We start from the raw sequence: 13,148 nt of genomic DNA on the forward strand, positions 1-13,148 counted from the left end.
GTACTTTGATTGATATTTATAGTGTTTGTGTTAATACTAGAAGTTGATTGGCCCGTGGCAGCATGGGTCCAACAATATAGAAGTTGTAATTTTTATTTTTGATTAGCTTTGTTTTAATATGTAATTGCAAATCATAAAAAATTGATACACATGGCAAATAATAAAGACGATACTGTATACCAACTGCTGGATATTATTTACATCCATAAAGGACAGAATGTTCATTGTTGGTTGTAACGTGGCTCCCGAACGGCATATTCTTTTTCATCTATGGGAGATTAGTTCACTTATATACTATTTGCAGATTTACAAAATGAAGTGCAGCCACCATGTTGTGGTTAGGCTCCAGTCTTGTCTGCCTTCGTCAAAAACATTGGTACTTGTTGTTGTGTTTTTGCTTTAAAGGACGTGAATGGGAAATGGAGACGTGAATGGGAAATGGAAGAGGCACCTTTTGGGTTGTACCTCTCCATCTCACTTTTTCTTTGTCTATAAATTTAGAGGCTTGGCCTCATCTTAAGACATGGAAAATCTGAAAATCTTCTCCCCTCTTTTCTACATTGTTGCATTATTTTCTAAACATAAGTGTCACGTGTGATTTTCTCCGTTTGTTGAGTTCGCTGAAGTTATGTGATTTGAAGTGCCGCTATCGCAGAATAGTTATTCCGTTCTATCCTGGGAGGAATTAATCCGTGTACCTTAGGCAACAGTGAGGGGATTAAATTCCTTAAGGATACACTGTGAATTCAATGGGCTCGGAATTATTTTACGATTTGTTTATTAAACGAACGTTTGTTTGCTTATCTGATTTTCTGATTTTGAACACCGTAATACCAACATTCTTAAGGAATCTAATTGTATCTTCTGATTGCGTTTTTCAATCATATATAACGCAATGTTGGTGCACTGTTATTGGAAAATGAATTTCAAAGATGGTTTTTGACATTTGATCGTGGCTCTTTAAGTTTGGACTTCTGGTTGATCACATTCTAGTTACTAGAACTCAAGGAAGTCAAGTGAAATTCTCCAAGCATAATTGATGTCGACGGACATGTCAGGGAAGCAAATTAAAATTACATTCCTTACTTCTCTTCTGTGATATCAATTGTTATTTGTTAGTGAACACAACGAATCACCATGTGGGATTAACAATGTTCAAATGGTTGGTGTCTTTGTCTCTTATAGAAGATATTTTTCTGTAACGGTGCATTTAACCGTCCGCACCCATTGAGACCCTCTTCTAATGGGATTAAATCAAGATTATAGGGGCATGATATTTCTTGCCTTAGAGAACGGTGGTTGTGATTTGCTCTAGAAAAGGTATAATATCACAAACCAACAGAAGGGGGATTTATTTTCCTTTGTGATTTATTAAATTAAGTTTCTATAAATTTGAGGGTAGATCTTTATTACATGATGATCTCATATTAAATATTTGGAGTTATATGCATGCTTTGGAGTAACATATACTTTCTAGTGAAGAACGGTTCGTAACATGCATAAACTAAGTGGAAGATTATTTTCAATGTTGTAAGATATGAATTAGGCTTACATTGATACTTAAAAGTATTTTTGAGATCATGAATGTACGTAATATATATAAAGATTAGAGAAAGTGCTATAATGGTTTAGTTGAAAAACCATGTGGAAAGGGAATTAAAATTCTCATGATTTTCTATACTCTTTATGGAGACTAAAATCTTTGTGGTTTTTCTACTCATGCTTCGAGATCAAAATCTGCATAATTTTTACTCGTTCGTTGAGATTAAAGTCTTTGTGACTTTCTACTCATTTATCGGAAATTAAAGTCTAAGTGACTTTATACTCGTTCTGGAGATTAAAATCTTAGTGATTTTCTACCCCAATTTATTATTCGGTTTGAAGATTAAAAACTGCATCGTTTATTAAATTTGATTGTGTCACATATTACTCGGTTTGAAGATTAAAAACTTCACCGTTTATGAATTCTGAATGTGTCAGATTGCTTTGAAGATTAAAAACTTCACCATTTATAAATTCTGGCTCTGTCGTGATACAAACAACAGTTCTTATGGTTGGCTCTACAAAGTAAAAGGGCGGTGAATGTGAGTCTTCTTTTGAAAAAATATATTTGGAATATGGTATTATTCATCAAACGACAACCCCTTAATTACCGCAATCTAGTGGAATTGCAGAAAGAATAAAATGTTAAAGGAGAGGATGAACGCCTTGTTGATAAGTTCTGATTTACCCCAGAACTTGTGTGGAGAAAGTTATTCTGACAGATAACCGTATACTCAGTCGAGTTCCTGTAACGGCCTGATCGGTCGTTCTGAGCAATTGCACTTCGCTCGCCAGTTTTCGGGCATGAGTAGCCCTGTATGATGTATTATGACTCATGTAAATCGCCGATTTTGGTTTTCAGGATAATCGGAATTGATATGGAAGAATGATTCTCAGCTTGAAGTTGTAAATTTGAAAGGTTTGACCCAATCTTGACTTTTTAGTATTCGATCTCGGAATTTAACTTTTATGATTTGGTTAGCTCCATTGGGTGATTTTGGACTTAGGAGCATGTTCGGAATATATTTTGGACGTCTGTAATAGATTTAGACTTGAATTGGCGAAATTGAAAATTTGACATTTTCCAGTCGGCAATGGAAATCTTGATATCGGGGTTGGAATGGAATTCTGGAAATTGGAGTAGGTCCGTTGTGTCATTTGTGACATGTGTGCAAAATTTTAGGTCATTCGGAAGAGGTTTGATAGGTTTTTACATCGTTTGCGGAACTCGGAAGTTTTGGAATTCTTAGACTTGAATCCGAGGGGGATTTGGTATTTCAGTGTTGTTTTGACTGTTCCGAAGGTTGGAATAAGTTTAAATAGTGGTATGTGACTTGTTCGTATTTTTGGTTGGGGTCCCGAGGGCCTCGGGATAACTTCGGATGGTTTTCGGAAAAGTTTAGACTTGAGGAAATGCAGCTGGTGTGCTGCTTCTGTCAAATCCGCACCTGCGGAATGGGGACCGTAGGTGCGAGCTTCGCAGGAGAAGTCTTGAGGTGCAGGTGCGTAGAGGAACCACAGGTGCAGCTAGGTCCCCGCATCTACGTGACCGCAGGTGCGGTTAAGCGACCACAGAAGCGGAGTTTGGCTGGTTAATGAAAATCCGTAGAAGCGGAGATGTGTTCGCAAGTGCGGACCGCAGATGCGACGTTGGTACCGCAGGTGCGGTTTTGCTGGGCAGAAAGTATAAATAAAGGGCTTCGCAAAATTTTAGTTATTTTCACCATTTTTCATCCGGTTTTGGAGCTTCTTGGAGGGTTTTGAAGAGGGATTCAAGGGAAAACTTGTTGAGGTAAGATTTTAGAACCTAATACGTGTATCTATGGTGGATTTCAGTTGATTAAACATGGAAATTGAAGAGAATAGGGGTGAAAAATTGGGAAATTAGGGCTTGAGATTGGAGAGTTTAAATTGAGAATTTGAGGTCCGATTTCAATATTTTTGGTATGTATAGACTCGTGGAAGGATAAGGATTCTAATGATGTGATTTTTATCGAATTTCGAGACGTGGGCCCAGGGGTCGGGTTTAGCCAATTTAGGGATTTTTGATTTAATTTGATAATTTTCGCATAGGCTTTGTTCCTTTAGCGTGTATTGATGATAATATACTGATTTTGGTTAGACTCGGAGCTTTTGGATGCTGAATCAAGAGGCAAGGGCATTGCGGGCTAGAGTTTTGGCTTGGTTTGAGGTAAGTAACGCTTCCAAACTTGGTTATGAGGATTCGAAACCCCGAACTATGTGTTCTATGATTACTATTGAGGTGACGCAAATGCCAAGTGGCAGGCGTGTGGGCGTGAGAATTGCGGCCTATATTATTCCATGGCACCGCTTAGTGGCTCTTTCTTGCTGATATCTGTGTTGTGATCATATGACTAAGTTAATGAGCTATAAATCATGCTAAATATCATGTTAAGGCTTCACGTTGATACTGTTAAGACCCGAGAGATCGTTTCTTGCTGTCATATCATTAGTTTCAATGATATTCTGCACTAAGTCCTGTTCATGCATATTATATCATGTCTCAGTCTCGATTATTATTATTTGGCATATCATATCATTGTTTCGGGCTAGTATCACGGCATTTTGAGCCCGTGTGTGTGAGACTGGAGAGTGATGACTAAGTGAGGCCGAGAGCTTGATATTGAGTGACAATATGGGATCGGGCTGCACGCCGCTACAAGATATTGATTATGCCTTTGTTGGCTTGTTATAGTGCTTGGGCTGGAAGAAGCCCCTCCGGAGTCTTTACACCCCCAGTGAGCGCAGTTGATATTTGTTTACCTCGAAAAACGTGAGTAACAATTAAAGATAATTTGTAGTTTTAAAGATATGAGATATATTTTAATACTAGTGATTAAACAAGTAATATTGAGCTTAAATAAGAAGAAATAATGAACCAAATCAATATTGTCTATACAGTAGGGGCCTCGAGCTCGTCTATCCAGGGACCTCGAGGTCAGCTAAGACCAAAAAAGTATGAACAATAAAGTAAAGGCAATAAAGCTGAAGAGTAATTGTTGAGCACGTTAAACAAGAAAAGGATAAGAATGTTCTATTGTTGTCAATCGTCACTGCACTCAGACCTTATTTACTTTAGTTACTTACTGAGTTGACGTACTTACGTTACTCCCTGTATCTTGTGTGCAGATCCAGGTGCCCGAGCAGCAGAGTAGGGTCCCTAGCACTCTCAGAGTTTACGGAAAACTGCAAGGTAGCTGCACAACGTTCACAGCCCTACTTTCCTCCTTCCTATTTTAGTTTTATGCATTTTTATGACTTATGACGTATTAGTTAGTCAAATTGGGTTGTATTTAGAGGCTTTTGATTTGTGACACCAGATTGTTAGGCTGTGCTGGTATATTTTGTACTGTTTTTCGCACCTTTCAGTTGATTTAAATATTTCTTATGAGAATTTGAGACTCAATCAGTTTTAGAAAATGGTTTTATAAAAAGAATTCACTGTGGTTACTTGTTTGGTTGGCTTGCCTAGTACTGTGATAGGCACCATCACGACCGGGGTATTTGGGGTTGTGATAGTAAAGTCAAGAGATAACGTGTCAGATCCACTTACAAAAGGCATATCTAGAGAGGCAGTTGAAAGATCATCGAAGGGAATGGGGCTAAGACCTAGGACAAGTCATCATGGCGGTAACTCTACCTAGCAGACTAGAGATCCCAAGAGCTAGGTTCAAAGAGATCAAACAAAGTTATGAATGACGGTTCAATATTGTCAAATAACTCAACCCATTCTTGTGTGAAGACAATATTCAGAAATCAAGGTAAAGTATTAAGGCTTTTTGATGAGTCAATAAAGCTTAAAGCTTTTTAATGATTTGCTAAGTCCGGTAGGATATGACCAGATAGTGTGTCTATAGGATTACACGTTTAGAAATCACCTATGTGAGTGTGAAGTATAAGCCGCTTTAAGGGGAATGAAAGTAGAGGCCCATTCTCTAAGCACTCATGAAATCAGGCGGTGTTCATGGCTGAAACGAACACAACCGTGAGAACCAAAAACGGTTAAGGATTGATTGTATGACTTATGATTTTCTAGGTATACACCAAAGCTCAACAGTTTAAAGATATCAAATCTACCGATTGACCGAGTATATCCGACATAAGTTCACTACAGAAAGTTCAAAGGAAAACCTACTTATCCAGATGCGATTAATCCTTACTTGCAAATCACACAGTATTTTCATGCATGTTTTTCACATATGTCCATTCCCCATTCATGTGGGGAATTATTGTGTTTTTGCTCTAAAGGGTGTGAATGAGAAATGGAAGAGGCACCTTTTGGGTTGCACCTCTCCATCTCACCCTTCCTTTGTCTATAAATTTAGAGGGTTGGCTTCATCTTTAAGACATGAAAAATCTGAAATCTTCTCCCCTATTTTCTACATTGTTGCATTATTTTTTAAATAAACATAAGTGTCAAGTGTGATTTGCTCTGTTTGTTGAGTTCACTGAAGTTCTGTGATTTGAAGTGTCGCTTTCACAGAATTGTTATTTCGTTCTATCCTGGGAGAAATTAATCCGTACACCTTTGGCAATAGTGAGGGAATTAAATTCCTTAAGGATACACTGTGAATTCAGCGGGCTCGGAATTATTTTATGATTTGTTTATTGAACGAACGTTTGTTTGCTTATCTGATTTTTTGATTTTGAACCCCGTAATACCAACACATGTAGGGGTTATTTATTAGTCTAGCCCATCTTATTTTTTTCAAAAGTAAATAGAGAAAAGGAATAGAAGCAAGAGAACTAAATTGTTATGCTTCTCTAAATCGTATCTGTATATATCCCTATTTGTGCTTTATTGTACCTTTCAAAAAACTATAGACTCAAATTTAGCATGCTCCAAAAGACTCCAGCAAGTAAACAGAGATGCGAGTACGCATGAATACTCCACATAGCTCCACAACATGCATTAAATACCTCATAATCAAAAATCTTCTTCCACTCTAACAAGATTTAGTTCACTAATACAACATAATTATGTCAAAAACACAGAATAATAGGCAGTCGCAGACAAACCCCCATAATTGTAGCAGCCATGAAGGAATTTAAGAGTATTGAGCACATATACGTAATGAATTCAAGGAATTGGCTAATCATGGTTAATCTCTTTCTTTCCATTTTCCAGAAACAAATAAAAGGTTTTTATGGAGCAAGTTACAATGTCAGTAATGTTGAGACACTATTGACATCCAACATTCTACATTGAAAATAATAATCACAGAATATTGCCACCGACTAAAATTCTATTTCATGTCTAAAGGAGTAAACATAGAACGAACCATGTGAAGTTTCATCAGACATTATAGGACGGGAAATTTAGTCTAAGTTGCTAGCTAGATTTCCATCTTTTTATGTATAAGAGTAATGGGGTACATGAGGGACAAGAAGAGGAAAAAACTCATTTACTTAATTAAAAAAAAAAAAAGGAAACAAACTCATTTTTTATGGTCAAATTGAACGCAGACTCTAGGTAGTACCTGGTATGTTTCTAGGGAAGCAACACACTGCACAAGTAATGCAAAATAGAATTCAATACGATACATTCTTAAAGGATCATTTGTTCAACAATTCAAATAAAAATTCAGAGGAAAAAAAATGAATTCATGAGATTTTACTAAGTTGAGCTTTATTATATATATATATATATATATATATGAAGATAAAAGAAGAGAACAAATTTACTGAGCTTATACATAAGATTTTACCACACTGAATTGTCTTGTTTCAATTCTATCAGCGACATAACTATCTCAAATCCTTTACCAAGATACTACAACCTTTAAATGTTCCCTATATTATACAATGTCAAGGCGCATAAACCAATGCCGAGGTTTTCTAAGACACTAATTAAACAGCTTTTGAAGATGGAATATAAATAAATCCACGATTGAGAGATTTGATGGACAATATGGAATGAATGAATTTCAGATGTTTTGAGGATCAAAGAAATTCCATCCAGAGAATAAAATTGAATTTTACATTACTATTTTTATTTTGGTATAAGAGCAACCCTGTTAAATAATTGTTAATCTATACTCTAAATCATAGAGTCCCGGTAAGTTTTTGTCTAGGGGGTTTCTTTTATTTTACCAATCTGGGTATGTTTGCTCTCAATATATGGAACAACCTAAAAAAATATAAATAATTTTACGACCAGAATAATTTAATCGCTATGCATAGCAAGTCATCTTCTATTTGATATTTCGATTTGTGCATCAGTAAAAAAAACATATTTTTTGAGAAGAGATACTATTAGGTATCTTATATATTCATAAAAAAATTCAGACAACATAAATTGCACAAAATCACCATTCTGATTAACTCGTCCTAATCTCCATCCTTGATAATTACCTTAGCGGATTAATCATATAGTGGCGGTTTCTCTAAGGGATTGTAAAATTTTAATTCAAGTTCCGAAAATCAAAGCATAAGACCTTCGGGTGTGCAGCAACCCAAAAACAATGATGATCCATGCGCTTTTGCCTTGAATGCCGAAACAAAAGTAGCCTGCCAAATACCAAAGTAAGAAGATTCAGTATTAATGAACAATACCCCAATAAAATATTAAAGAAATTTAAAAGAATTTAATCACTTAAAGGGCATCAAGGAAAAAGGAATAAGCCGGAAGGGATAATGCCAATAAGTTGCCAGAAAATAGTGATATTTTTTGGGGCATTTCCCCGAATTCCGAAATAAGAACAATTTAGAGAATGGAGAGGAAAGGAGACAATCAAAAAGAAACCCAGCAAGAAAGGACTCAAAAGAACGGAGAAACAAATAGAAAAATTAACACTTCATCAAATACTTATTATGAAGAAACAAAAGGAAGAACAGAGAAATACTCACTAGAACCCAGAAATAAAACGAAGGCCAAGGATTAATTGAAATCCAAATAAAAAATTTGTTGAAAAAAAAAAAACACCCCAAAAATGTACAGAGGAGAGAGCAAGAGAAACATAACTCCAGAGCAGAAAATGAAGCTAAAAAAGAAGAAGAAAATCTGCACAAATACAACTACGTATATGTTGGCAGCAAGAAAAAAGCCACGTAAAATCATAGTGATTATCAAAATTGTAACACATGTACACGTAAAAAAAACCTAAAAAAATCTAAGAGATGTAATGACTGAACTACCCTCGGCTTTGATTGTAATTCCTTTAAGCACATAGGTCGAAACCTGTTGCTCTTCTATATATATAAATTTCGAGTTCTAATTGATCTATTTTTTGGCACAGGGTGGAATGGTCGATCGGGGAACTTTGAGTTATTATAGCTTAGATTCTTATATTAGACGGAGGATAATCTTAACGTGGTACTTGTCACGGGGGCGTTTTTGGTCAGTCCAAAGTCACACCCGCGCGGCAGTCAAGTTGCGCACTTGACTCAGCCTTTCCCAACACTTAGCCAAATTTTCAGCAAGTTTGGCCTTAAATGAATTTTGGCAGCAAATTAAAAAGAACACAATCAAATACGGGGAAATCCTAACCTTTGTAATAATTTCGAAAACTTACAAAGGAACCCTCACTTGACTATGATCACAATTCGACCGCAGCCCCACTTTTGACAAAGAACACAAGTTGTTCTTTAGCCAACACTAAGACATGTCCAATGCCTAGCCTTAGTTCCTTTTGATACACTTAGAAACCCTCACGTTTCACTCTTGTTTCCCACTTAAACATCACACGAAATTGTACTTAAAATCTGACTAAGTCCAAAGACACCTATTTATAGCACATAGGCAGCCTTTAGGACTTGACAACACATGGATACTTGTTGTCTATAGTTTTTGCCACTTGTCGGGCTAAGACTAAGCCTGTTCCTATCTTGTAGTTGACATCCCCAACTACATAGTCCATTTTCTACAGAAATTATAGTGGATACAAGCATAAATCAGACATGGCTAAAGGTGGTTACAAAAAGGAAACCGCCAACTGCTTTGGCATGTGCACTCCATGTGCCTTTTGACTTGGTCAGCCAATGCACGCCCAAGGATGGCATTGCGCCCAGCCTTGGCTCATTTTGACATTGCTCCACACTAGTGCCTTGCCCGCAATCTCCCGCCCATGATTTTTCCGCACATGCTCGACGCCACTGCCGCCCGCACATGCCTTGGCCGAGTTTCTGCCTTGCCCATGTCAACCCTTATTTCACTCGTGTCATTGCTTGTATTTTCCTTCACATAGCCTTTTCTTAGCTATTGAAAGCCTTTGCCATCATCCCGCACTATTGTACTTTAGCTTAGCCCACACTTGGCGCTGCCACAACCCGAAGTGTTTGTGCCACTAACTTTGGCGCGCATGTCGTGCCATGCTGCCCCAACTTTGCTCACACTACTTTGTCAAGCCTTTGCCAAGCATGTCTTGCCTTCCCCAAGACCTTGGCCAATACTTGCCCGCAACGGCCCACATGAAATTGTCTTGTTCATTGCCTGCATGATCGTTTTGCCCACACATAGGCCAATAGCAAGGCCATCACGCCCAATCCTTGCCACAGCCGCGCCGCACCCGAAGTCAAAGAGTCAGGCCCCTAACAAAACACATGTACCCTTTGAAATCGACGTCGTCGTCGAGCTAACTCAATTAATCAGCCCCAAGGAGTTGTTGACATACAACGCCCCTGTTGATCCATTTGCATCTACCACAATAGCATTTGCCTCCGCCACATGTTCTTGTTTTTTCGCAGGCAGCATAGCATTCACCCTAGCCTGCACCAGACATTCCTTGTGTGCGATCCACCAGAAGTAAAGCAGCCTTTGAACTTGCCGCTTCTTTCCTTGCCATTGGAAGTCTCCACTTGCCTCCCATTCTTGGCAAATCCTTCATCTTCGGAAGCTTGGCCTTTCCCACTTTTCTTCCATTCCTTTGCTTTGTCTTTCATTCTTTCAGACTTTGAATGCGAAGATTCAGCAAGGTCATCACCTATATTGAAGTCAGGCAATGCATCTGTCGCGGCAATAGAAATAAAAAGGCATTGAACATTCTGCCTTCTCAACTCCAATTGCGCCCAGCCCTTCAATCCGCTCATGAAGTAATGCAGTTTGTCTTCCTCTGCCATATTACTTACATTCAACATTAAGGATGAGAATTCCTTGACATACTCCCTCACTGTGCCACTTAGCTTCAAGCAGCGTAGTCCATCTCTTGCAACCCATGACGAGTTGGTTGGAAGGAAGTGAGATTTTAATTCCTTCTTCAATATCTCCCAAGATTCAATCTTAGGCAGTCCAGCACTTTCCACCTTCGCAACTCATGTACGCCACCAAACTTTCGCATTATCAGTCAAATACATAGGTGTAATGATCACATTTTCGTCACTCGGCACATGAACAGCCTCGAAATACTGCTCCATATCCCATAAGAAATTTTTCTATTCTTTTGCACTTCTTAAACCACCATAAGCTTTTGGCTCCGTAATTTTCACTTTGGAGCGATCATTGCTTCTACGGGTAGTAGTTTGTGATGCCCTTCGAAATTGAACCACCTCCTAATGCAATTCTTCCTTTTCCTTGCATATCAAGACCGTTTCTGCCATCGTAGTTTCATGCCTCGCTGCATAATCTACCTCCAAACATATCAATCTTGCAAGAACAGAAGAATCATCACCTACTTAAAGAGCCTGCCCAACGAGTGCTTCCAACTGTTCCACCCTTTGGCGTAGTTCAGCATTTGTGCCACCAGCCATTTTCTCAAATAACAACACGAAATCAGCTACTGGTTGTCTTACCACCGCCACGAACCTTGCTCCGCTCTGATACAAGTTGTCACGGTGGCGTTTTTGGTCAGTCCAAAGTCACACCCGCGCGACAGTCAAGTTGCGCACTTGACCTAGCCTTTCCCAACACTTAGTCAAATTTTCAGCAAGTTTGGCTTTAAACGAATTTTGGAAGCAAATTGAAAAGAACACAATCAAATACAGGAAAATCCCAACCTTTGTATTAATTTTGAAAACTTACAAAGGAACCTTAATTTGACTATGATCACAATTCAACCACAAACCCACTTTTGACAAAGAACACAATGCGTTCTTTAGCCAATACTAAGACCTCCCCAATGCCTAACCTTAGTCCCTTTTGAAACACTTAGAAACCCTCACGTTTCACTCTTGTTTCCCACTTAAACTTCACACGAAGTTGCACTTGAAATCTGACTAAGTCCAAAGACACATATTTATAGCACATAGGCAGCCTTTAGGACTTGACAGCACATGAACACTTGTTGTCTACAACTTTTGCCACTTGTCGGGCTAAGACTAAGTCTGTTCCTATCTTGTAGTTGACATACCCAACTACATAGGTCATGTTCTACACTAAATGATAGTGGATACAAGCATAAATCAGATATAGGTAAAGGTGGTTACGAAAAGGAAACCGCCAACTACTTTGGCATGTGCATTGCATGTGCCCTTTGATTTGGTCAGCTGATGCACGCCCAAAGCTGGCATTGCACCCAGCCTTGGCTCATTTTGACATTGCTCCACACTAATGCTTTGCCCGCAATCTGCCGCCCATGATTTTTCCGTACATGCTCGACGTCACTGCCGCCCGCACATGCCTTGGTCGAGTTTCTGTCTTGCCCATGTCAATCCTTATTTTACCCATGCCATTGTTTGTATTTTCCTTCACATAGCCTTGCCTTAGCTATTGAATGCCTTTGCCATCATCCCGCACTGCCGTACTTTAGCTTAGCCCGCACTTGGCGCTGCCACAACCCGAAGTGCCCGTGCCACTGACTTTGGCGCGCATGTTGTGTCATGCCGCCCCAACTTTGCCCATACTGCTTTGTCAAGTCTTTGCCAAGTATGTCTTGTCTGCCCCAAGACCTTGGTCAATACTTGCCCGCAACAATCCACATGATATTGTCTTGTCCATTGCCCGCATGATTGTTTTGCACGCACATAGGCTAATGGCAGCCATCACACCCAATCCTTGCCACAGCCGCACCGCGCCCGATGTCAAAGAGTCGGGTCCCTAACAGTACCTATCAGAGAATCATTATATTCGCAAAACATGAACTTTAAAATACAACTGATAAATTTACTCGTGCATATTCAAATTCAAATAGGGAAGAAAAGAAATCTAGGATGCCTAGATCATATTCTGGAACATATTTGTTGTTACGAAGAAAAATGAAGCCCGGCTTGCGCACGGGCCCAACATAATACCGACAGATTTACAGTGTCATTTATATAAATGTATTCAAATCTTTTTTTGAGGTTAACAACAAATTAGTTTGATTCAGTTTAGTTGATTTTATTTTGAAAATATTTTTGGCGTTCCTAGTCATAAACTCCTTTTCCACTTCTAACATCGAATTCTAAAATTAATATATACGGATTTTTTTAAAAAATCTCAATGATGTAAACAAAAAAGTTTTTTCTTTTATAAATATTTTAGTGTTAAATTTTCTTTTTCGTTTCCTTCCGTGAATCATGTGGCTCGTGATTCTTGGAGTAACTTTTTCAGTTTACAGTATTCAAAGAAGATACCAAGTCTACCATAAGATTTAAACAAAAGTATATGTGCCATCACTTATATGCACGTGACAATTTTTCCTTAAAATCGAAAGGGATAATACAGTAAACTC

The sequence above is a fragment of the Nicotiana sylvestris genome, chromosome 8, assembly GCF_000393655.2.
Source record: "Nicotiana sylvestris chromosome 8, ASM39365v2, whole genome shotgun sequence".
Lineage (NCBI taxonomy): Eukaryota > Viridiplantae > Streptophyta > Magnoliopsida > Solanales > Solanaceae > Nicotiana > Nicotiana sylvestris.